The sequence below is a fragment of the Somniosus microcephalus genome, chromosome 4 (genome assembly GCF_052327205.1).
Source record: "Somniosus microcephalus isolate GS21.2 chromosome 4, FLI_Smic_1.0, whole genome shotgun sequence".
Classification (NCBI taxonomy): Eukaryota; Metazoa; Chordata; class Chondrichthyes; order Squaliformes; family Somniosidae; genus Somniosus; species Somniosus microcephalus.
The window spans coordinates 122,836,236-122,862,040 of NC_140990.1; the positions used below are offsets into that span (position 1 = coordinate 122,836,236).

Consider the following 25,805-nt stretch of genomic DNA (forward strand, 5'->3'; position numbering starts at 1 on the left):
GCACCGTGCAGCGGGTGCGCTAACATCGTCACATTGGCGAGGGCCTCCTTCGTGTCCCCAAATGCACGGTCCATGACCGACGACCAGATCGCCGGTTCTTTCCCCGGTTTCCCTCGGAGTGCCTTGTAGAGTGGCCGCATGAGCTGGGCAGCCCGGGGGACAAAGCGATGGTAAAAGTTTACCATGCCGAGGAATTCTTGGAGCGCCTTGACGGATTGCGGCCGTGGGAATGCCGCGACAGCTGCCACTTTCACCCTGAGTGGCAGTGCCCCTTCCGCGGTGAAGCGGTGGCCCAGAAAATCGATCTGCCTCAGTCCAAATTGGCACTTGTTTGGGTTAACTATAAGGCCATGCTCCTGGAGATGGCGGAAAAGGACGCGCAGGTGATGTAGGTGTTCTTCCTTTGACGCGCTGGCGATGAGGATGTCATCGAGGTATACGAAAAGGAATTTTAGATCCCGGAGCACCGAATCCATGAGGCGTTGGAACGCCTACGCCGCATTTTTAAGCCCGAAAGGCATCCGTAAAAATTCATAAAGGCCAAATGGGGTAATGACTGCCGTTTTCTGGACGTCCTGAGGGTGGACGGGCACCTGCTGGTATCTGCGGATGAGGTCGATCTTGGAGAACCACGACGTACCGGCCAAATTGGCAGAAAAATCTTGAATATACGGTATCGGGTACCGGTCTGGAGTTGTGACCTCGTTGAGGCGCCGATAATCACCACAGGGCCACCACCCACCGCCGGGCTTTGGCACGATGTGTAGAGGAGATGACCATGGACTATCAGATCGGCGAATGATGCCCAACCGCTCCATAGTGGCGAATTCCGCCTTCGCGGCCTCGAGTTCACTGGCCTCTAATCGCCGAGCCCGGGCATAAACCGGGGGGCCAGTCATCGCAATGTGGTGTTCAACACCGTGTTTGGCAGTCGTCGCAGAGAAAGTGGGTCGAGGGAGCTCTGGAAATTCCTTGAGCAGACGGGCGAACTTGTCGGGCGGCGACTCGGTGCGGGCAACCGCTTGGGTCGTGCCGGAGCCCGAAAACAGGGGACGGGTGCTCGTGAGGCGGCATGGATCAGGCAGCGATTACGTACATCGACCAGTAGGTCATGCGTGCAGAAAAACTCGGCACCGAGGATTGCCAGTGGTATCGTGGCGGTGATAAACTCCCAGTGGAAGAGTTGGCCGCCGAGACACAATTGGATACGCCGCTGCCCATACGTATGGATGGCGCTGCTATTGGCGGCCTGTAGTAGAGGACCGTGCCGCCCAGATCGGACGTCGAGAACCGAAGCGGGGAGGATGCTGCACCGAGCGCCCGTGTCGCATAAGAAACGCCGGCCCGAAATGGAGTCGGTGATGTACAACAATTTCCTGGAATCACCAACTGTCATTGTGGAGGCAAAACTGACCTCGGGGCTTCTCTTCTGGTCGCGCAATCGTTGCTGCTGCCTTCTCGGTGCCGGCGGCACGAATTTACACGGGGGTCGGCAGCATCTGGCTTTCTGACCGAAACGGAAGTGGTAGTAGCAAAGGCCGGTCTGTGGAGGTGCCGAGGCGGGGTTCTTGGAGGCGGGGCGCATCGCGGTGGCGCAATACTGTTGCATCACCGCGTAAATGGTGTCGGCTTCGGCCACGAGCGCCACACCGTCCATAGCCGTCGACCTGGCCAGGGCTGCTTGTACCTGCTCAGGGAGCTGGCTCAGGAACAGTTCACGAAATATAAAACACTGCGGCTCAGACCCAAGGAGGGTGAGCATGTGGCTCATCAACTCGGAAGGCTTAGCATCGCCTAACCCGGGGAGTGCGAGCAAGCGTCGTGCGCGCTCCGCCTTTGTGAGGCCGAATACTTGCATGAGGCGCGCCTTAAGCATTTCGTACTTGTTCTCCATGGGCGGGGTCTCCAGCAGGCTGATAATGCGGGAAGCTGTCGAGCTGTCCAGTGCGGAGACCACATAAAGGTAACGGGTCTGATCCAGCACTATGTTTCGCAGTTGGAACTGAGCCTCTGCTTGAACGAACCAGGAGGCTGCCTGTTGTTCCCAAAATTGAGGGAGCTTCAAACTCGCTGCATTCACATCCATCTTGTTCTCGAGCTTGCCTCCACGAAAATCGTCCGCGAAGCTTCGGGGTCACCAATGTAGGAATCAACGGATTCCTATCTAAATCACTGAGGTCGAGTCAGTTCAGTAAATTAACCGAATTTAATTAAACTGGTGAACAAAACAAAAACACGCAGGAGCAACAGCAAACAGGTCTATACAGTAGCTTGTTCCATGAGGTCTGAACTCAGAACCGCCCACCTCTGACGTCATGACGTCATCACGTTTCCCGACACACGGGGCACCACGTGACCAACATGATGACGTCATCGCGTTGTTTCAGGGTTTTTACAAAAAGCTTGTTTACACTCAGCAAACGGACATAGGTGCTGTAACATTGCTTTAAAGACAGTTATTCATTTGTACAGGAGTTCATTGGTGGTTTTACCACAGTACGGTAGAGGACAGAGAATCTGCTCATCTTATATTTCTAATAAGGTATTAAAGTTGCTGACACCAGACTCTCGAACCTGCTAATTAATAAGACAAGGCATCAGCTAGAATCTTACACCTCTTTACTGTTCTGTCCCTCTACTCCTTTTAAACTTTTACCATTTAATGTAGATTTCCTACTTTTTTCTTCCTCCCAAAATGCATCACCTCATAATTCTCTACATTAAATGTCAGCTGACATCTCCCTGCCCCATTTACTAACCTGTGTATTCACACTGAAGTCACTTACAGTCCTCTTCACAGTTGGCCAGGGTCCCTATTTTGGTCTCATCTGGAGATTTTGATCTTGTGCCTCACATACCCAAGCCCAGATCATTTCTCTATATTGAGAAGAGCAGTGGTCCCAACACTGACCCTGGGGGACACCATTGTGTACATCCCTCCAGTCTGAAGAACATCCATTAACCACTACTCTCTGTTTTCTGCCCTTTACCCAACTTCCTGTCCACACTGCCCCACTCCCTTTAATGCCGTCAGCCTTAATTTGATCAACAAGCCTCCTGTCCGGCACCTTACCAAACACCTTTTGACAATCCATCTACACAACATCCACTGCATTTCCTTTCTCACTACACTGTGTTATTTCCTGAAATAATCCCTGCTGTCTGTCCTGAGTGAATCCATTTCACTGCCAAATGTTGCAATGTTTGCTCCACCCCACAGGGTTCCATCTGTTCAAAGCCACAACAGAAAGGTCCAGTTTTCTCCTGGAGTTTGAGAGAAACCAGCTTCAACAATGAGGCAGAGTTTCAGCCAATGAGGGAGATCCGGGCTAAGCCCCGCCCACTGTGTGCCGCAAGTCCCGCCTCTCACAAAGTCCGATTGGTTGGAAGACCAGCCGCCCGCTCGGTCAGCCAGCCCCGTCCCGCTGTTCCTATTGGTCCGGAGCTCCCGTCAATCACCCGGGCAGCGTGAGCTGAGCATGCGCGGGAAAGGCTCATTGTTGGGCAGCGCCGGAGACTGAGTGACCCGGCAGGAGAAACAACAAGTGGCCTTGACACAGCAGAGGGAGCAACTCAGAGCCGGTTAGCATCAGGGTGTGCGGTGGATGTGGAACTCGGTCCCTGGCCTCCTGTGTAGGGCTTTCTTGTTGCATCAGTTTGAGCTGGAGTGGAGTGGAGTGGGGGGAGAAGCTGCTGGGTTTAACCCCCAGTACTTCTGAGCCCAGTGGGACCCAACAATTTCCAATGTGGGACTGTGAAGGGAGGTGGATTCTAGGGGAGATTAAGTTGCTAAACAGGCACTGTCCGTACAGTGTAAAAGATTATCGTTTTAGGAACAAGTATTTCTGTAGAGGCTTTCAATCCATTTTATGTATACAGATTTTTTTAATTCATTCGATGTGGGAGTCACTTGCAAGGCCACCATATATTGTCAGTCCCCAGTTGCCCGTTGAGAAAGTGATGCTGGGCCTTCTTCTTGAACCTCTGCAGTCCCTGTGGTGAAGGTACTCTCAGAATGCTGCTAGGTGAGGAGTTCCAGGATTTTCAACCAGCGACGATGTAGGAACGGCGATATATGCCCAAGTCAGGACAGTGTGTGACTTGGAGGGGAACTGGGAGGTGATGGTGTTCCCATGCACCTGCTGCCCTTGTCCTTCTAAGTGGTGGAGGTCGCGTGTTTGGGAGGTGCTGTCAAAGTTCCATTCGAGTTACAGATGTATAAAGTCACTCACCTTCACCCCTCCCCCTCCCACCTCGCTCTCTCTCCTCCCATAGAGGCCAGAGTCTTGTGTAGGCCCAGACCAGGTAGCGGGTTCCCTTCCCTGAAGGACATTAGTGAACCAGTTGGGTTTTTACAACAATCCGGCAGTTTTCATGATCACTTTTTTCTAGTGTCGACCCACAAAATCCCAGATTCATTCAGCTCAATTTCACAACCTGCCTTTGTGTTTTTGTGGGTTCTCTCTCACCCTCCCTTTTTCCTGTTTTAATTTCATTTTGCAGGGTGTTCAAAGGGGAGGATTTGCAGATGGGAAACTCAAACTAAACATCACTTCAGGATTTGACAGAGTCACTCAATTCATCAGGACCTTTGAACATGGAAGCTGAAAGCACCGTTCAGAGCCGGGAGAAACCGTACACAGGTTCTGTGTGTGGACGAGGCTTCAGCCGATCCTCTGGTCTATTGAGACACCAGCGAGTTCACACTGGGGAGAGGCTGTTCACCTGCTCTGAGTGTGTGAAGGGATTCACGTGTTCATCCCACCTGCTGACACACCAGCGAATTCACACCGGGGAGATGCCATTCACCTGCACTGAGTGTGGGAAGGGATTCACTGATTCATCCAACTTGCTGAAACACAAGCGAGTTCATGCTGATGAAAGACTGTTCAGGTGCTCTCACTGCGGGAGTGGGCTCAGGCCATTCACCTGCTCTGAGTGTGGGAAGCGTTTCACTCGTTCATCCCACCTGCTGAGACACCAGCGAGTTCACACTGGGGAGAGGCTGATCACCTGCTTTGAATGTGGGAAGGGATTCAGTCAGTCATCCCACCTGCTAATGCACCAGCGAGCTCACACTGGGGGAGGCCGTTCACCTGCTCCGAGTGTGGGAAGGGATTCACTGATTCATCCAACCTGCTACAACATCAGAGAGTTCACACTGGGGAGAGGGAGTTCACCTGTTCTGAGAGTGGGAAGGGATTCACTCGGTCATCCCACCTGCTGATGCACCAGCGAGTTCACTCTGGGGAGAGGCCGTTCACCTGTTCTGAGTGTGGGAAGGTATTCACTCAGTCATCCCACCTGCTGCAGCACCAGCGAGTTCACACTGGGGAGAGGCCATTCACCTGCTCCGAGTGTGGGAAGGGATTTACTCGGTCATCCCACCTGCTGCAGCACCAGTGAGTTCACACTGGGGAGAGACTGTTCACCTGCTCCGTGTGTGGGAAGAGATTTACTTGCTCATCCAACCTGCTGAAACACCAGAGAGTTCACAAGTGACTGCAGAGGTTGGATTCTGCTGTTATTGCTGCTGTTATTTACACCCAGGAGTGAATCGTGTTCATTCTTACAGTTGGGATTTGTTTCTGCTGATGTTAATAACCCCTGTAATTGGGCTGAGTTTAATATTCTGGATAAATGCCAAATAAATCAGTTTGCTTTAAAGACATTGTTGTGGATTTTTGTCGTTCCCACCTGAGTGTTTTGCATCACCTGGCTGGAGCTCAGAAAGGACAATCTGGGGAAGGATCGTACGGCGGGAACAGAACTCCAGCCTGGACACAGTCCTTCAGGGCCACACTGAGAGGGGCAAATGGCACTTTGGTCTTTCTCGTCTCTCTTTACTGAAACCAAAGTCACCGTGCGGGTTAATCTTGAAGCCTGTAAGGTCCAGAGGATTTCCACCCAAGGGTGTTTAAAGAGATTGGACGTGTGCTCTGTGAGCCCCTTGCCCGTGTCTTCAGTTTAGTCCAGTCATAGAGTCATAGAGTTATACAGCACAGAAAGAGACCCTTCGGCCCATCATGTCCGCGCCCGCCTTCAAGCCCTGTCTATTCTAATCCCATTTTCCAGCATTTGGTCTGTAGTCTTGTATGCTTCTTGAATGTTGTGAGGGTTCCTGCCTCTACCACCCTTTCAGGCAGTGAGTTCCAGATTCCAAGCACCGTCTGGGTGAAAAAGATTTTCCTCAAATCCCCTCTAAACCTACTGCCCCTTACCTTGAAACTTTGCCCCCTGGTTATTGACCCCTCTACTAAGGGGAATAGTTCCTTTCTATCTACCCTATCTATGCCCCTCATAATTTTGTACACCTCAAATCAGGTCCCCCCTCAGCCTTCTCTGCTCTAAGGAAAACAACCCCAGCCTGTCCAGTCTCTCTTCATAGCTGAAGCGCTCCAGCCCAGGTAACATTCTGGTGAATCTCCTCTGCACCCTCTCCAATGCAATCACATCCTTCCTATAGTGTGGCGACCAGAACTGCACACAGTATTCCAGCTGTGGCCTAACTAGCATTTTGGAGAGCTCCATCATAACCTCCCTGCTCTTATATTCTATGCCTCGGCTAATGAAGGCAAGTATCCCATATGCCTTTTTAACCACCTTATCTACCTGTCCTGCTGCCTTCAGGGACCTATGTACATGCACACCAAGGTCCCTCTGATCCTCTGTCCTTCCTAGGGTCCTACCATTCATCGTGTATTCCCTTGCCTTGTTTGTCCTCCCAAAATGCATCACCTCACACTTTTCAGGGTTAAATTCCATTTGCCACTGTTCTGCCCATCTAACCATCCCGCCTATATCATCCTGTAGCCTGAGGCTTCCCTCCTCGCTATTTACCACTCCACCAATTTTTGTGTCATCTGCAAACTTACTGATCATACCTCCTACATTCATATCTAAATCATTAATGTACACTACAAACAGCAAAGGACCCAGCACCGATCCCTGTGGTACACCACTGGACACAGGCTTCCAGTCACAAAAACAACCTTTGACCATCACCCTCTGCCTCCTGCCACTAAGCCAATTTTGGATCCAATGAGCCAAATTGCTCTGGGATACCATGGGCTCTTACCTTCTTGACCAATTTCCCATGCTTTGTCACAAATACTTTGTCAAAAGCCTTACTGAAGTCCATGTAGATTACATCAACTGCACTACTCTCATCCACACACTTAGTCACCCCCTTGAAAAATTCAATCAAATTAGATAGACATGATCTCCCCCTGACAAAGCCATGCTGACTATCCTTGATTAATTAATAGAGTCAGGGATTGCTCCCTGAGATTGGAAGGTAGCTCACGTAGTTCCCATTTTCCAAATTGGGGACAAATCAGAGCCAGGCCCATGAGTGTGATATCGATCACAGGGAAGGTGCCTGAAGGGATCCTAAGGGAACTAGAGGCCCATCAGTGTGATATCATTGACAGGGAAGGTGCCTGAAGGGACCCTGATGCTGTTTTCGATCATGGGGAAAGGGGAAGGAGCTGTTAGAGATATTCAACATGGCTTCCAGAAAACAAGGCCAACTTGCTTGAGTTTTGTGAAGAAGTTGCTGGGTTGGGGGATGAGGGGAATCCGGTTGACATTGTCTACCTCAGGTGTGTCAATCTCATTTTCCATGGTGGGCCGAATGTGATATCCTGGCCCTTGGCGAGGGCCACATTCAGCAAAAGTTATTAAAATAGGAATAAATGAAGATTAACTATATTGATACTTCGAATCATAGAATGGTTACAGCATAGAATGTGGCCATTTGGCCCATCAAGCCCGTGCTGTCTCTCTGCAAGAGAACCTCAGCTAGTCCCACTACCCCGCCCTTTCCCCGGAGACCTGACATTTATTTTCCTTCAGGTTCTTATCCAATTCCCTTTTGAAAGCCACGATTGAATCTGCCTCCCCCACACTTTCAGGCAGTGCATTCCAGATCATAACCACTCGCTGCGTAAAAGACTTTCCTCATGTCGCCTTTGGTTCTTCTGCCAATCACCTTAAATCTGTGTCCTCTGGTTCTCGACCCTTCCACCAATGGGAACAGTTTCTCTCTATCTACTCTGTCTGGACACCTCATGATTCTGAACACCTCTATCAAATCTCCTCTCAATCTTCTCTGCTCTAAGGAGAACAATCCCAGCTTAGAATCATAGAAATTTACAGCACAGAAGGAGGCCATTCAGCCCATCTTGTCCATGCCGGCCGACAAAGAGCTGTCCGTCCTAATCCCACTTTCCAGCACTTGGTCCGTATCCTTGTAGGTTACAGCACTTCAAGTGCATATCCAAGTACTTTTCAAATGTGATGAGGGGCTTTGCCTTTACCACCCTTTCAGGCAGTGAGTTCCAGACCCCCACCACCCTCTGGGTGAAAAAATTCTCCTCAAATTCCCTCTAAGCTTCCGACCAATTACAGGAATCCCGCCCCAACCGTGGTTATGCCACACGCGAATTTCACATATACACGGTTTCCACTCTGCGACAATTTTCGCCAATCACGGCAGTGAAATTCACGTATCCATGGTTTTAAATTTAGGAATAAGGTAAATAACATGACTTTTATGCTTTTTATATTATTTTTATATTCTTTTTTATTGTGTTTATACACATTTATACTGAATTTGCCAACCGCGGTTTTACTAACCACGGGGGTTTTCAGGGACATATCCCCCGCGGTTGGGGAGGGATTCCTGTACTTTAAATCTATGTCCCCTGGTTATTGATCCTTCTGTTAAGGGAAATAGGTCCTTCCATCCACTGTATCTAGGTCCCTCATAATTTTATACACCTCAATTAGGTCTCCCCTCAGCCTCCTCTGTTCCAAAGAAAACAATCCCAGCCTATCCAATCTTTCCTCATGGCTAAAATTCCCCAGCCCAGGCAACATCCTCGTAAATATCCCCTGCACCCCCTCTAGTGCAATCACATCCTTCCAGAAATGTGGTGACCGGAACTGCACGCAGTACTCTAGCTGTGGCCTAACTAGTGTTTTATACAGTTCAACCATAACCTCCCTGCTCTTATATTCTATGCCTCAGCTAATAAAGGCAAGTTTCCTGTATGCCTTCTTACCCACCTTATCTACCTGTACTGCTACCTTCAGGGATCTGTGGACTTGCACACCAAGGTCCCTCTGCTCCTCTGCACTTCTCAGTGTCCTACCATTTATTGTGTATTCCCTTGCCTTGTTAGGCCTCTCCAAATGCATGACCTCACACTTCCCCGGATTGAATTCCATTCCACCTGACCAGTCCATTGATATCTTCCTGTAGTCTAGCTTCTCCAGTCTATCCACGTGACTCAAGTCCCTCATCCCTGGAACCATTCTTGTCAATCTTTTCTGCACCCTCTCTCAGGCCTTCACATCCTTCCTAAACTGCGGTGCCCAGAATTGGACACAATACTCCAGTTGTAGCTGAACCAGTGTTTTCTAAAGGTTCATCATAACTTCCTTGCTTTTGTACTCTATGCCTCTATTTATGAAGCCCAGGATCCTGTACGCTTTTTTAACTGCTTTCTCAACCTGCCCTGCCACCTTCAACATAAACCCCCAGGTCCCTCTGTTCCTGCACCCACTTTAGAATTGAACCTTTTCATTTATATTGGCCCAGAACTTCGGGTCCCCATGGGTGAGTACGCGCTGGGTACTCACCCGTAGGCCCAACGAAAGTGCCGATTTCGTGCATGCACTGCACATGCATGGGAAACCAGAACTTCCGTTCCCTTAAAGGAAGGGGTTCACAGTTCGAACGCGTGCGCCGGAGAGGCAGCGTGTAGACCTGGAATTCCTGTTTTTTTTGCAGGTTTCTCCGGGAGGGTAAGTCTCCAGGAGCTACGCTTGTAAAAAGCAGTCGCAAGGCCTGCTTTTAACAAGGTAAGTGGTGAATTAAGTAAAATTAAAACATTTTTTCCACAGGTTTATTATTTTTAAATACTTTAAAGAAAGGTAAGTTTATTTTTAGCCCCGTTAGACACTGTAATTAATTTATTCAAAAATTTAAATTATTGTTTAAAATAGTTATTTTACGTAATTTATAGTTATTTTAAAAATGTGATTTTTTAAAATTTAGTTGAAGTTTTAGTGATGTTTTGGGGCTGAATTGTATTCATAAATTTGACAGGTCTTCCTGTCAAATCTATGAATACAGATTCCCTGCTACCATTGGCTCTCCATGGCCCACGTGATCCCAGGGGACGCTTCAAACTAACTGCGCCCCTGGGATATGCAAGCACTGCATGCCGGCAGTTGGAGGAGGCCCAGGATCGGAATCCCATGCGGGCCCACAGCACAATGGCCGCGCGCTAGGTAAGTGCAGTTCAGGGGCTTGCACGTGCGGGAAGCCTCTGACCCGAATTTCTGGGCCAATGCCTCTCCTAGTTATTCCTACCTAAATGTAGAGGTGAGCTAATTGCATTGTCGTCCAGCTGGGTGGGACTGCACTCACCTGGTTCCATTCTTATCTATCAAATCGTAGCCAGAGAATCACCTGCAACAGCTTCTCTTCCCACTCATGCATTGTTACCTCTGGTGTTCCCCAAGGATCTAGCCTTGGCCCCTCCTATTTTGCATCTACATTTTGCCCGTTGGTGACATCATCTGAAAACACAGCGTCAGTTTCCACATGTAGGCTGATGACACCCAGCTCTACCTCACTACCTCTTCTCTCGACACCTTCACGGTGTCTAAACTGTCAGACTGCTTGTCAGACATACAGTTCTGGATGAGCAGAAATTTTCTCCAATTAAATATTGGGAAGACTGAAGCCATTGTTTTCGGTCCCTAGCCACTGACTCCAACTCTCTCCATGACATCTGTCTGAGGCTGAACCACACTGTTCGTAATCTTGGTGTCATATTTGACCCTGAAATGAGCTTCCAACCACATATCCACAGCATAACAAAGACCGCCTACTTCCACCTCCATAACATTGCCCGTCTCCGCCCTTGCCTCAGCTCATCTGCTGCTGAAACCCTCATCCATGCCTTTGTTACCTCTAGACTTAGCTATTCCAATGCACTCCTGGCTGGCCTCCCACATTCTACCCTACATAAACTGGAGGTGATCCAAAAATCGGCTGCCCATGTCCTAACTCAGACTGTGTCCTAACTTGCACCAATTCCTGTTCACCCATCACCTCTGTGCTTGCTGACCTAAATTAGCACCTGGTTAAGCAGCACCTCGATTTCAAAATTCTTATTCTTGTTTTCAAATCCCTCCAGGGCATCTCCCCTCCCTATCTCTGTAATCTCCTCCAGCCCCACAACCCACTGAGATATCTGCACTCCTCTAATTCTGCCCTTTTGAGCATCCCTGATTATAATCGCTCAACCTTTGGTGGCATTGCCTTCTGTTTCCTCGGCCCTCAGCTCTGGAATTCCCTGCCTAAACCTCTCCACCTCCCACCTCTCTTTCCTCCTTTAAGATGCATCTTAAAACTTACCTCTTCGACCAATCTTTTGGTTATCTGCCCTAATTTTTCCATATGTCGCTTGGTGTCAAATTCCTCCTGTGCAGCGCCTTGGGACGTTTTACTATGTTAAAGGCGCTATATAAATACAAGCTGTTGTTCTTGTTGTTGCACCCAGCCAGATTCAGCAAATTCTAGAGAGAAAGGGAGAAACAAAATCACAGATGGTGTAATGAATGTTGTTTTTCGACAGTAAGTATAGAAGGAGGGTGTGCAGAATGGAGAATTTACAGTTTAGGAGGGACTGGAGGGAAGAAATTGTCTATAGAGACTTGATTTGTCTGTTCTGAATTTCTATCCTGTTGTAAATACCATTTGCAGGGTATTAGAAGGGGAGGATCTGCAGATGGAAACTCAAAACAAACATCGCGTCAAGATCTGACAGATTCACTGGATTCATCAGGACCTGAATATCATCGGCCTTTAGATATAGAAGGAAAAAGCACCAATCACAGCGGGGAGAAACAGGACACATGTTATATGTGGGGATCCACCTTTAACAAATCATCTAGCCTGTGAGATTCGTGCACCCACCTGAATCAACAATGTAAATGTGGGTACTGTGAGAATGCATCCAGTTGCCTGTCTGAGGTGGAAACGCATGGATACAGTCTCACTGGGGAGAGGCTGTTCGCCAGCTGAGTGTGGAAAGAGATTCATTCACTCATCTCACCTATTAGCACACGAACATGTTGATAAGGGGGAGAATCCGTTCACTGCCATGTTTGTGGAAAGTGATTCAATCAATCATCTCATTTACTGACACATCAGCACAGTCACACCAGAGAGAGGCCGTTTAGATACTTCACGTGTGGGAAGGGATTCACTCCGTTGTCCCAACTATTGACACTCCAGAGTGTCCACATTGAGAACTGTTGCTTTGAATACTCTGACTGAGAGAAAAGCTTTCAAAGTTCAAAGCAGCTGATGTGCGATCAGGGCACTGATACTGGAGAGAGGCTGTTTCAATATCCTGTTTGTGGTAAGAAATTTACCCCACCTGCTGAGACTCCAGTGAGTTCACATGTGACTGCAGGGGGTTTGGATTCTGTTATTAATCACATCCAGGACTGAACCATGGCAGAGTGCCCGTGCACTTGGGTTTCTGTGTAAATTATTCTCATTAAATGGCAGAACAGGCTCAAGGGGCCGAATGGCCTACTCCTGCTCCTATCTTCTATGTTATTTATTGATGAATTTTCTTTCAATGGGATCACAGAAACTCATTCTTCATTCTCTAATTGGGGCTTTCAAGGACGGGGCTGTTCCCCAGCATGCCTCGCGGCGGAGAATGTGCCCTATTCACACTGGAGGAGTCCAGCACGCAAGCGCAGTGCCCGCCTGTATTTGGAGCATGCGCAGTGTCACTGTGTTCGGGGCCAGGCGAGTGCGGGAAGCAGACCGAGGCGGGAGCTGCAGTTTATCGCCGATTACGAATCAACAGGGCGCAGGAAGGTAACGCACCCGGTGGGTGAGCTTCATAAACACCTGGTGTAGGCCGCAGGATCCGAATGAGAACCTACAGGTTCCGTGTTTGCAGCTCCGGGGCTTTTTCAGGGTAAAATGCACAGGTTAACGGTCGCCATTTTTGCAAAGGGAAGTGGAAGGGTCAATGTGCCGCCCTCTTGCTTCATCGACTGTTAGAGCGCTTGCGCGGCCATATTTGTAAAGGAACAATGAGTGGGCAGGGCTTCAGGCTCCCAGTGACCAGGGACTCATGGATTTTACTCTCACTCTGCACACGTCGATTACATCGGATTACATAGAATGTACAGCACAGTAACAGGCCATTCGGCCGAACCATTCTATGCCGGCGTTCATGCTCCACTCGAGCCAACTGCTGTCTGTCCTCATCTAACTCTATCTATAATCCTCTATTCTCTTCTCCCTCATCTGCTTGTCCAACCTCCCCTTAAATGTATCCTTACTACTCGCTTCAACCACTCCCTGTGTCCATTATTTTTCCTACCACCGATGTTAAGCTGACGGATCTGTAGTTCCCTGGACATGCTCTATCTCCCTTCTTAAATATCGGTATTACGTTAGCTATCCGCCAGTCCTCTGGCACTACACCGTTTTCTAATGAATGACTAAATGTGTGTAGTAATGCCTCTGTTATTTCTTCCCTAGATTCTTTTAAAATGCGCGGATGCGCGGGAGTTTATTCTATTTGAGTTTCATTAATTTATTTAGTATATCTCCTCGTTTTATTTTAAATGCAGTTAATTCATTACTAATCTCATCATCCGATGTCATCTAAACTTGTTCTATCTCCCTGGTAAATACTGAAGCAAAGTAATTATTTAATATCTCTGCCATCTCTCTATTGCTGCCTGTGGTATTGTACTATCCATTCCTTAGTGGCCCTATTCCCATTCCGACCTTCCTTTTTTTAATTTACGTGCCTTTTTTTACTATTTTGTTTTATGTTCCTTGATAATTTAATTTCATGGTTCCTCTTTGCTTTCCTAATTGTTTTTTGACTTCTCTCCTAATCCCTTTGTATTCTCCCTTATCATGCTCTCCCCTGCTGTCCATGTACTTCATGTATGCCTCTTTCATTATCCTCAATTTTTCCCTTATGGCTTTATTCATCCATGATGTCTCATTAGCATTGAGCTTGTTCTTGTTTTTTAGCGGAATACATTTTTCTTGGATTCTGTTGAATACCATTTTAAATGTTTCCCATTGCTGTTCTACATCATTGTTTGTCAATATTGTTGTCCATTTTATTTTCCCAAGTTCTATTCTGAGCCCCTGAAAATCAGCTTTTCTCCACTCTGGTCTTTGTCATACTTATGTCCTTCTCAAGTATCATCTTAAAGCGTCTTATATTATGGTCACTATTGCCTATATGTTCCCCTACTTTTACTTCTCTTATTTGCTCTGGTTCATTCTCCATTACTGGATCCAATAGCGAATCCTCCCTTGTTGAGCTTTGTACACATTGTAGGAACTCCATTCCCTTATCCCCGTTACCTATCTCTTCTGTCCAATTAATATCTGGTAGTTGAAATCCCCCATGATTATTATTCCAAGTTTTTTACTTATTTCCCTAATTTGTCTGCATATTTCTTCCTCCACCTCCCTTGCACTATTAGGTGGTCTGTAGTCTATCCCTATTAGTGTGATTTGTAATGTATGTGCCTTTAAGAGCCCCAGGTGTGCTGTAATGCCGGTAATGGCCACTCGGGCTATATAAACCTGTATATTGTGTTGTATCCGTTAGAACCCCCCCAGACTTTGCTTAGTAAACACCTATGAACCAACTCCTGTCTTCAGTGTCTCTATCAACACACGGACACTACAGTGGCGACGAAGTGGAAACGGACTTACCTGCAATTCGGCAGCACCTCAAGGACATCAATTCCTCGGGCGTCCAGAAGACTCAAGAAAGTGAAAGAAGCTGTGGTTTCACCAGCTGGCCAAGCTGGTGGCAGGTACTGCGCTAATCCTTCCTGGGCGTCAGGCTGGGGCTCCAGCGGCTGGCTCTACAGCTGAAACAAGCAGCGAAATCGGAGGCAAGCAATAACAGACGGGGAGGGAGCACTCGGGAGATGGCCGGTGCTGCAAGCAGGTCGGCGTTCAGACCTAGAGAGAAAGTCTGGCGGGAACGAGTCTCCAACTGTAAATAAAAAAAAAGAACGGAAACCGCGGGAAACAGCATTGTCATCAGCAGCAGCGGCGGGAAAGCGCGGGAAGTACCATATCTTTTCTAAGATGCCTAAGTCTGGCAATATTGATGCCTTTGATAGCGAAATAGAGGAGTGGCCCACATATGTGGAAAGAGTAGAGGTATATTGCACTGCAAATGGAATAGAAGATGAAAAAAAGCTTCAGTACTGCTGAACCTAATGGGCGCAAAGGCATACGGGCTGTTACGAAATTTAATCACTCCAGCCAAACCAAAGACAAGAATTTTAAAGAAATTGTTGATACCCTGCAGGAGCACTTAAACCCAACACCGCTGCTGATAGCGGAACGATTCAAATTCTTCAAGAGAAATCAACACAAGAATGAAAGTAACACTGATTACCTCACCGAATTAAGAAAGCTATCAAAGTACTGCCAATTCGGGGCAGGACTAGCAGAATATCTTCGAGACAAATTCGTCTGCGGTCTCTTAAGTGAAGGAACACAAAAAAGGCTGCTTTCTGAAAAAGATTTAACACTGGACAAGGCTTTCAGTATGGCTGTATCATACGAAGCAGCAGCAAGAGGAGCTGCAGAGATACAACAAAAGACACAGGACTTCGGCACCCATGAAATGACACAGGGTTTCGAAAGATGTTATCGCTGCGGCAGATCCACCCATAACCAGAGGGACTGCTGGTTCAAGGACAAAGCATGCAGGCAATGCGGAAAGATTGGACACATTGCACGGGTATGCCGATCTGGACAAAATAAATCCACAGACAGAAAAAAAAAAATCAATAAAGAAAAGTACAGAAAGGTACAAATGATGACGGACAGTAGCTCCGAAAACAAGAGACTAAGCTGTCTCAAATTACATAATGTACTTGCCAAAGATGATTACCAAACCATTTGGGTTACCCTCACGATAGCAGGGTCCCCAGTTAAAATGGAGCTAGATACAGGATCAGCTCTAACCGTAATAAATCGACGGGATTACGAGAGGCTATTTCCACATATACCTTTAAAAGACACATCCATTACCTTAAAAACATATACGGGGCAGAAAGTATACCCCAAAGGAAAAATAAGGGTGCCTGTTGTATACAACGGCAAAGAAATACAAAAGTTGTATTTATACATTCTACAAGATGGTGGTCCACCGTTGTTGGGACGTGAATGGATCAGAAAGATACGTTTAGACTGGCACTCCATTCAGGCACTGACGGTGACCAGTAAGGAAAAAAACGATGATGACATCATACCTGAACGATTAAAAGACATCTTGGCCAACGCCAAAGAAGTGTTTCAAGAGAAACTAGGAACCTTGAAAGGCATCACTGCCTCAATAAAAGTGGAAGATGCAGCCATTCCCAAGTTTTTTAAGGCAAGACCGGTGCCATACGCAATTCGTCCAGCAGTCGAGGCAGAGCTGGAGAATTTGGAAAAGGCAGGCGTATTATCCAAAATAGATTGGAGCGAGTGGGCAACACCCATCGTTCCAGTCATGAAGAAAGCATTGAATAATGGTAAATCTGAAGAACAGAGAAAAATTCGCATCTGTGGAGACTTCAAGGTGACTGTAAACCCAGTCCTTCACACAGTACAGTATCCTCTTCCGAGGATAGAAGATATTTTCGCCTCACTATCCGGAGGGAAACGTTTCACCAAAATTGACTTGGCACAGGCATATCTACAGATGGAGGTTGAAGAGGCCTCTAAAAAAATATCTCACGATAAATACACACAAAGGTCTGTACCAGTACAATCGACTGGTTTTCGGAGTAGCATCCGCTCCAGCTATCTGGCAAAGAGCTATGGAGCAAGTCCTCCAATGGATTCCGGGTACTCAATGCTACCTAGACGACATCCTTGTAACAGGAGAAAACGACAACGAGCACCTTGCCAATTTGGAGCAGGTGCTCACTAGGCTGAGAGAACAGGGCCTACGAGCAAATCGCCCCAAATGCAAATTTTTCCAAAATCAAATATCATATTGTGGACACATAATTAATAAGGAAGTGTTGCATAAGTCACCTGAAAAAATTGAAGCAGTCATAAAAGCCCCAGCACCTAAAAATGTTTCACAATTAAGGTCGTTCCTGGGATTAATAAATTACTATCATAAATTTTTACCGAACTTATCAACTCTTCTACACCCTCTTAATTAACTGCTACAAACAGGAGTAATTTGGAAATGGAACGAAGACTGTAAATGTGCCTTCCATAAATGCAAAGACTTAATCACATCCGAAGAAGTTTTGGCTCATTACAACCCATCACTGCCAATCAGACTGGCGTGCGATGCATCCCCTTACGGCATAGGAGCAGTATTATCGCATAAATTCCCTGATGGCTCAGAACGGCCGATAGCTTTTGCGTCACGCTCATTAAACTCAGCTGAGCGTAACTATGCCCAAATCGACAGGGAAGCACTCAGCCTGGTATGGGGAGTGAAGAAATTCAACCATTACCTACACGGACAAAAATTTACCTTGTTGACTGACCATCAACCCCTCATCTCCATATTCAACCCTAAAAAGGGTGTTCCCATTATGACAGCGCAAAGGCGACAGAGGTGGTCCCTTTTTCTAGGGGCACACCAATACAACATAGAATACAAAGGATCAAAACAGCATGGGAATGCTGACGGTTTATCACGCCTACCGTTGCCAACGGTAGAAGAGGCACCTACAGTAGACCCAGTGGAGATGTTCCACTCTACCATAGTGGAATGTCTACCAGTAACAAATTCTGCCATTGAAAGGGAGACGAGAAATGACCCGACTCTCTCACGAGTCTACGATTTAACGGTGAAGGGATGGCCAGCGCATGGCGAACCACTGTTGCCAGCATTCTCGCAAAGAAGAGAACAGCTGTCAGTGTGCCGAGGAACCTTGATGTGTGGATCCAGAGTGGTGATTCCACCCAAACTCCAGGATAAAGTGCTAAAGGAGCTTCACGAGGGGCATCTGGGTGGAGTGAAAATGAAGAACCTAGCCAGAGCCTTTGTATGGTGGCCAGGTATCGATGGAGACATCGAAGAAATGACCAAGAGCTGTCTAGGATGCCAGAAGGTCCAAAACGCCCCAACACAAGCCCCTCTACATCCATGGGAGTGGCCCTCCTCTCCATGGCAAAGGGTACATATCGACTTTGCTGGTCCATTTATGGACTCAATGTTCTTAATCGCGGTTGATGCACACTCCAAGTGGCCGGAGGTAATAAAGATGTCCTCCACCACCACGGAAAAAACCATCACAGTATTAAGGACCATATTTGCCAGGAATGGGCTGCCTGAACAGATCTGTTCTGATAATGGACCGCAATTTGTGTCCGAAGAATTCAGGAAGTTCTTAAAAAACAATGGGGTTAAGCACTACACGTCCGCCCCATACCATCCCGCCACCAATGGATTGGCTGAAAGGTTTGTCCAGACCTTCAAGAAGGCCATAAAGGCCATGGGTAATGAAGACATAAAACTTCAGCACAAGGTGGATAACTTCTTGTTCGCATACAGGAATGCAACACATATGGTTACAAACCAAACTCCCGCCATGATGTTCTTCAATAGAAGCCTAAGATGCCGGCTGGATTTGATCAAGCCCAACATCAGAAGGGACGTGGAGAACCGGCAATTTCAAGGCATGAATGAAAGGCCAACTAGAACCTTCCAGATAGTTCAACAAGTTTTGGCCCGGGACTACCGTACCGAGAAATGGCAGCCTGGAACTATCTGCACACGACTAGGACCGCTGATGTATACCGTGGACATTGGAGAGAGCATAATAAGGCGCCATGCTGACCAAATCATAGAGTCATCCGAAAAGGGACAACCTACACCACAACTCTATACGCCTAACGATGAAGTAGATACCCATATCTACCTCCGATCCGGTGATACTGGAACCCGATGAACCCAACACTGGCATTCAAGCCGAATCAGCCTTGCCAAAAGAACCTACTACACCACCAGAAACCACTACACCCCCGAGGCGTTATCCGGACCGAGTCAGGAAGCCTCCTGAGAGACTGACTTATAATTAATTAACTACAGCAATGTGTATATTATTTTTCTTATAACATGTAATTAATAGTTACTTAAAATATGATGTACTGGTTGGCTAAAAGGGGAGGAATTGTAGTGTATGTGCCTTTAAGAGCCCCAGGTGTGCTGTAATGCCGGTAATGGCCACTCGGGCTATATAAGCCTGTATATTGTGTATATCCGCTAGAACCCCCCCCCAGACTTTGCTTAGTAAACACCTATGAACCAACTCCTGTCTTCAGTGTCTCTATCAACACACGGACACTACATGATTGATCCTTTATTATCGTTTATCTCTATCCACATGGATTCTATTTCTGAATTGCTGATAGCTGCGTCACTTTTTTCTACTGCCATTATGTTATCCCTAATAAGTACAGCTACTCCACCTCCGCTTTTTCCCTCTCTATCATTTCTAAATATGTTATACCCTGCAATGTTTAATTCCCTGCCCTAATTTTTCTGTAGCCATGTCTCAGTAATCCCTACTATGTCTGGTTCCTCTCAATGCATGATTGCCTCCAGCTCCCCTGTTTTATTACAGACACTGTGTGCATTGCTGCACAGACAGTTTCACTCATTTTTAATAGCAGTTCCTCTCACTTTATTTTTCATCATTTTTTAAACTCCTGTTCTATAACTCTATTTATTCTCTGACGATCAATGTTCTCCCAAACGTTACTCTTTCCTGTGCTCTCCTTTCCTGTTTTTATATTTAGGCTGGTTTCCTTTCTTGTAGATCCCTCCCCCTGTCTTATAGGGGCTTTCTCACCATCTCTCCTGAAGGTTACGGTTTACAGCCCACACATTTGTAACAGAAGGGCCCCAGATTTGCCCCTTGTACTCAGAACTGATCCCTGAGACAAATCTTTGTTCAATGTGGAGTGCAGAAGGAGTTCTGATGAAAGGACAGCGACCTGAAACCTTAACTCTGTTTCTCTCTGCACAGATGCTGCCTGAGTATTTTCAGCAGTTTCTGTTTTTACTTCAGTTTTCCAGCAGTCACAGTGTTTTACTTTTGTACAAGTGTAGAACTGAACCCAGCCAGAGTCAGCACCTTCAGGGGAGGAGAGGGAGGGGAACCAGTGAGTGAACTGAACCCAGCCAGAGTCAGCACCTTCAGGGGAGGAGAGGGAGGAGAACCAGTGAGTGTAGAACTGAACCCAGCCAGAGTCAGCACCTTCGAGGGAGGAGAACCAGTGAGTGTAGAACTGAACCCAGCCAGAGTCAGCACCTTCAGGGGAGGAGAGGGAGGGGAACCAGTGAGTGTAGAACTGAACCCAGCCAGAGTCAGCACCTTCAGGGGAGGAGAGGGAGGGGACTCAGTGACTGTAGAACTGAACCCAGCCAGAGTCAGCACCTTCAGGGGAGGAGAGGGAGGGGAACCAGTGAGTGTAGAACTGAACCCAGCCATTGTCAGCACCTTCAGGGGAGGAGAGGGAGGGGACTCAGTGACTGTAGAACTGAACCCAGCCAGAGTCAGCACCTTCAGGGGAGGAGAGGGAGGGGAACCAGTGAGTGTGGAACTGAACCCAGCCAGAGTCAGCACCTTCAGGGGAGGAGAGGGAGGGGAACCAGTGAGTGTAGAACTGAACCCAGCCAGAGTTGGTGGAGAAAACTGGGAGCAGAGGACAAACTGCCTTGAGACGTGTGATGCGTTTGGATTTTAACACAGGGAGGAGGGACAATGTGTGGGATGGGGATTTACAGCTTTGGAGGAACAAAAGAGGAAAGAATGTTCCATAGAAACTAGAATTGTTTGTTCTGAATTTCTGTCCTGTACTTGCAGTGATGAGTTTTGTAAACTCCTTTTACAGGGTATCAGAAGGGGAGGATTTGCAGACGGGAAACTCAAACCAAACATCACGTCAAGATCTGACAGAGTCACTCAATTCATCAGGACCGGAATATCATCAGCCTACGAATGTGGAAGGTGAAATGTTTGTCTGTTCTGACTGTGGGAAAAGATTTCAAACATCAGTGTGACTGGAAAAGCACCGAGACACTCACACCCGAGTGAGAGTTTTCCAGTGCACTTACTGTGGAAAGAGCTTTAACCAGTTACACAGCCTGAAAAAACATCGCACCATTCACAGCGGGGAGAAACCGTACATGTGTTCTGTGTGTGGACGAGGCTTCAACTGATCGTCCAACCTGGAGAGACACAAGGACACCCGCACCACCGAGAAACCGTGGAAATGTGGAAGCTGTGGGAAGGGATTCTGTTACCCGTCCCAGCTGGAAATTCATCTACGCAGTCACACTGGGGAGAGGCCGTTAACCTGCTCTGTGTGTGGGAAGGGATTCACTCGGTCATCCAGCCTGCTGACACACCAGCGAGTTCACAAGTGGCTGCAGGGGTTGGATTCTGCTGTTATTGCTGCTGTTAATCACATCCCAGACTGAAACATGTTCATTCTGACAGTTGGAGTTTGTTTCTGCTGATGATAATAACCCCTATAACTGGGCTGGAGTTTAATATTGTGATATATCAAATCACACAGTGTGTCGATATTGGATGTCTCCAAGATAAGAGGAGACTAATTGATGTCCTGTTACCTACTGTTCCATTTTTGGGCCTTTTCTCCTTTCTAACTCGAGATTATTTCAGTTCTCATACCTTCGGTTACTCTCATGGACAAGTCCCAGCTTCCCATACCTTCCAGAGTGCCTCTCCTAGCCTTGGTATCCAGGGAAGGTCTCGGTAACAAGCCCGGAATCGCTAAACACAAAACCCAGTCTGTTAATCACTTTCAGCTACTGGACTTAGCGCGTGTCCCACAGCATCTCTCTCACCTTCGATGTGTAAATAGAGCATCACACCTGCAAACCTGCTTTCAATTTAAATTTAAATCCACTCAGCAAGTGTATTTAAAAAAGTATGTACAAGTAAACAGATTACATCAAATAATTGGCAAAGGTTTAGAGTCAACAAGATGAACAAGTGAACACATCACGGGCCAATACCCCAGCTCTATATTCACAGGAGAAAGTCTGTTATCTAACTCCTCGAGTGGACAGAATCGAGAAAGATCCCAACTCTAAGAACATCTAGAATCTGTTGTAAATATCTTTCAAACCCTGACTGGTCCAATCTGTCGGTTTCCTTTCAATTGAAGTGAATGGAAGATGAGAGGGGTGTTGGCATATGGACCTCGGTTAATTCAGCTTCTGAAAGGTGTTCATGTTTAGTTCATTCGATATCGGGGAAAATGTGGTTGGTATCATTAGAGAGAGAGAGAGATTTCACTGAGCAACAGCTGGTGTTTGCAACCAACTGGCCTTGGATATTTTCATCAGAGAATGTTTCGATCAGAAATATGATGTTGGGATAAGAAAAGTCTGGAGACTAGTGGTTTGTGCTGCCCCAGGAAGGCCACAGTGTTTTTACTGCTTCTAACGTTGTTGATGTGTGTTGAAGAAAATGCAGACTTGTGTCTCTGGACTGTGCAGTAGCCAGAGACGACCATATTAGGCAATGCCAGCTTCAGTTTGATAAGAGGTTGATGGCAGAGCAAGAGATCCAGCAGTTTTAAGAATTTATCTGCAGTTATAAGAGTAAAGCCGTCTTACTGCAATTTTCTAGGGCCCTGGTGAGACCACACCTGGAGCATTGTGTACAGTTTTAGTCTCCTTACCTAAGGAAGGATATACTTGACATAGAGGGAGTGCAGCGAAGGGTCACCAGACTGGTTCCTGGGATGGGGGGATTGTCCTATGAGGCGAGATTGAGTAGACTAGGCTTATATTCTCTAGAGTTTAGAAGAATGAGAGGTGATCTCATTGAAACATACAAAATTCTTACAGGACTTGACAGGGTAGATGCCGGGAGGGTGTTGCCCCTGGCTGGGAAGTCTAGAACCAGGGGTCACAGTCTGAGAATAAGGGGCCGGCCATTTAGGACAGAGATGAGAAGAAATTTCTTCACTCAGAGGGTGGTGAATCTTTGGAATTCTCTACCCCAGAGGGCTGTGGAGGCTCAGTCGTTGGGTATATTCAAGACAGAGATCGATAGATTTTTGAATATTAAGGGAATCAAGGGATATGGGGACATTGCAGGAAAGTGGAGATGAGGTAGAAGATCAGCCATGATCTTATTGAATGGCGGAGCTGGCTCGAGAGGCCGAATGGCCAACTCCTGCTCCTAATTTCTTATGTTCCTATGATATCTGCAGACATCGAATGTCGCAGCATGCTGACAGAATTGGACTTAAGACTTTAACCTATTGGGTTAGATTATTGGGATCGATTGTTATAGAATTGAATTGTTATAGAATGGAAAAGTAGTGAAGTTATGGTAAACTTGTATCGAACCTTGGTTAGACCACACTTGGAGCACTGCGTACAATTCTGGTCACCATATTATAAAAAGGATATAGAGGCACTGGAGAGGGTGCAGAGAAGATTTACAAGGATGATACCAGAAATGAGAGGGTATACCTGTCAGGAAAGGATGGACAGGCTGGGTCTCTTTTCTCTTGAAAAAAGGCTGAGCGGTGACCTAATAGAGGTCTTTAAAATTATGGAAGGTTTTGATAGAGTAGATACAGAGAGAGTGTTTCCACTTGTGGGGAAGAGCATAACTAGAGGCCATCAATATAAGATAGTCACCAAGAAATCAAATAGGGAATTCAGGAGAATCTTCTTTACCCAGAGAGTGGGGAGAATGTGGAACTCGCTACCACAGGGAGTGGTTGAAGCGAATAGTATAGATACATTTAAGGGGAGGCTAGACAAGCCTATGAGGGAGAAGGGAATAGAGGGTTATGCTGATAGAGTTAGATGAGGAAAGACGGGAGGAGGCTCGAGTGGAGCATAAACGCCGGCATGGACTGGTTGGGCCGAATGGTGTGTTTCTGTGCCGTATATCCTGTGTAAACCTATTTTCCAAGACACATTGCTCGAAGGGGAGGATAAATGACTCGCATCCAAACGCAATTGTTACTTTTGTCTTCTTTGTAAAATCACAAAGTCTGGGCATAATTTGTTTGTGAAGTTAAAATTGATTATATGGACTGGAAGTAATTGAATCAGGAAATGTATTTTATAATGTGCGTTTTGAAATTGTACTTGGAACATCTCCTCCTTAAAGATCACCCATTGTTCCATTACAATTTTTCCTGTCAGTCTTTGGTTCCATTTTACCCTGGCTAGATCCTTTTGCATCCCATTGAAATTAGCCCTATTCCAGTTTAGAAGTTCCACTCTAGATTGTTCCTTGCTCCTCTCCATTGCTAATCTAAATCTTATGATACGATGATCACTCGTACCCAAGTGTTCTCCCACAGACACTTGGTCGACCTGGCTCACCTCATTCCCCAGCACCAGATCCAGCGATGCCTCCTTCCTAGTTGGGCCAAGAACATATTGGTCAAGGAAATTATCCTGAACACATTTCAGAAATTCCTCCCCCTCCTTTCCCTTTACCCCAGCATTATCCCAATCGATCTTTGGGTAATTAAAGTCCCCCAATATCACCACTCTTCAGCTCTTGCATATCTCTGCGATTTCCCTGCAGATTTGCTCCTCTACCTCCCTCTCACTATTTGGAGGCCTGTAGAATACCCCCAATAGTGTGATCATACCCTTTTTGCTCCTCAACTCTAACCAAATGGATTCTGCCCTTGACCCTCAAGAACATCCTCCCTTTCCAACATTACAATGTCTTCCTTAATCAGCACTGCCACCCCACCTCCCTTTTTTCCTTCCCTATGTTTTCTGAACACCTTGTACCCTTGAATATTAAGTGCCCAGTCCTCACCGTTTTTAAGCCACGTTTCCGTTATTGCCACAACATCATATTGCCACACGGCTAATTGTGCTTGTAGCTCACCAACCTTATTCACCACACTTTGTGCGTTTACGTACATGCATTCTAAACCCATTTTTGAATTTTTCGTAGTCTTTCTTAGTCTGCTCCTATCTAATATAGTACTACTTCCACCTCTAGTATACAGTCAGAGTGTGTTTTTGCTGATCTTAATAACCCCTATACCTGGGCTGGAGATTAATATTCTGTATAAATACTGAATAAAGCAGCTTTGTTTCAAACACAGTGTATTGAATATTTGATTTCTCCATGATCAGAGGAGACTTATTGATGTTCTGTTACCCACTGTTCCATTTTGGGACTTTTCTTACTCTTGATTATTTCACTTCTCACCTAGTTCACCTTCTACCACATCTAACCCTAAGCTGGTTCCGTTTGACTACATGGCTTGTGGGTGTCATAGACTGAACTACAGTGTCTCACTTTATACTCATCTGAAATTCCTTCCAACCAACCCTTGAAAGAACTCTCTTGCTTCAGATTTGAAATCAGTTATTGTGTGCATGGTTTAACACTTCTTGGATGTGGTTAGTACAACTCCTCCACAGGTCCTGCATGTGACAGCCTTTGGAATGTTCTGATCTTTGTCATTGTCTTTGCTGATTGTGATGGTGTCCTTGATTTAATCTCCTGGAACTAACACACCGTGCACTATTTCCTGCATCGAGATCATTGTTTCAAATACTGAGCTTGAGCACAGAGCTTGGAGACAGAGCCGGGAGATTCACAAACGCAGTGATTCACAAGCAGAGTGGACGCAGGAATTGGTGGAGAGGAAGAAGGTGATGGAGACGTCTGAGTGAAAAGGAGGAGTGGAGCCACAGAACCCA

The 25,805-nt window shown here is 46.7% G+C and overlaps 1 pseudogene across 1 annotated transcript; it reads left to right on the forward strand.

The window, feature by feature from the left end:
• Positions 1 to 3,473: 3,473 nt before the first annotated feature.
• Positions 3,474 to 25,196, forward strand: LOC147119729 (uncharacterized; annotated as a pseudogene). Its single transcript, XR_015078070.1, has 3 exons — positions 3,474 to 3,582; positions 4,504 to 5,498; positions 21,242 to 25,196. The product of XR_015078070.1 is annotated as an uncharacterized LOC147119729 (transcript).
• The last annotated feature ends 609 nt before the right edge of the window (positions 25,197 to 25,805 follow it).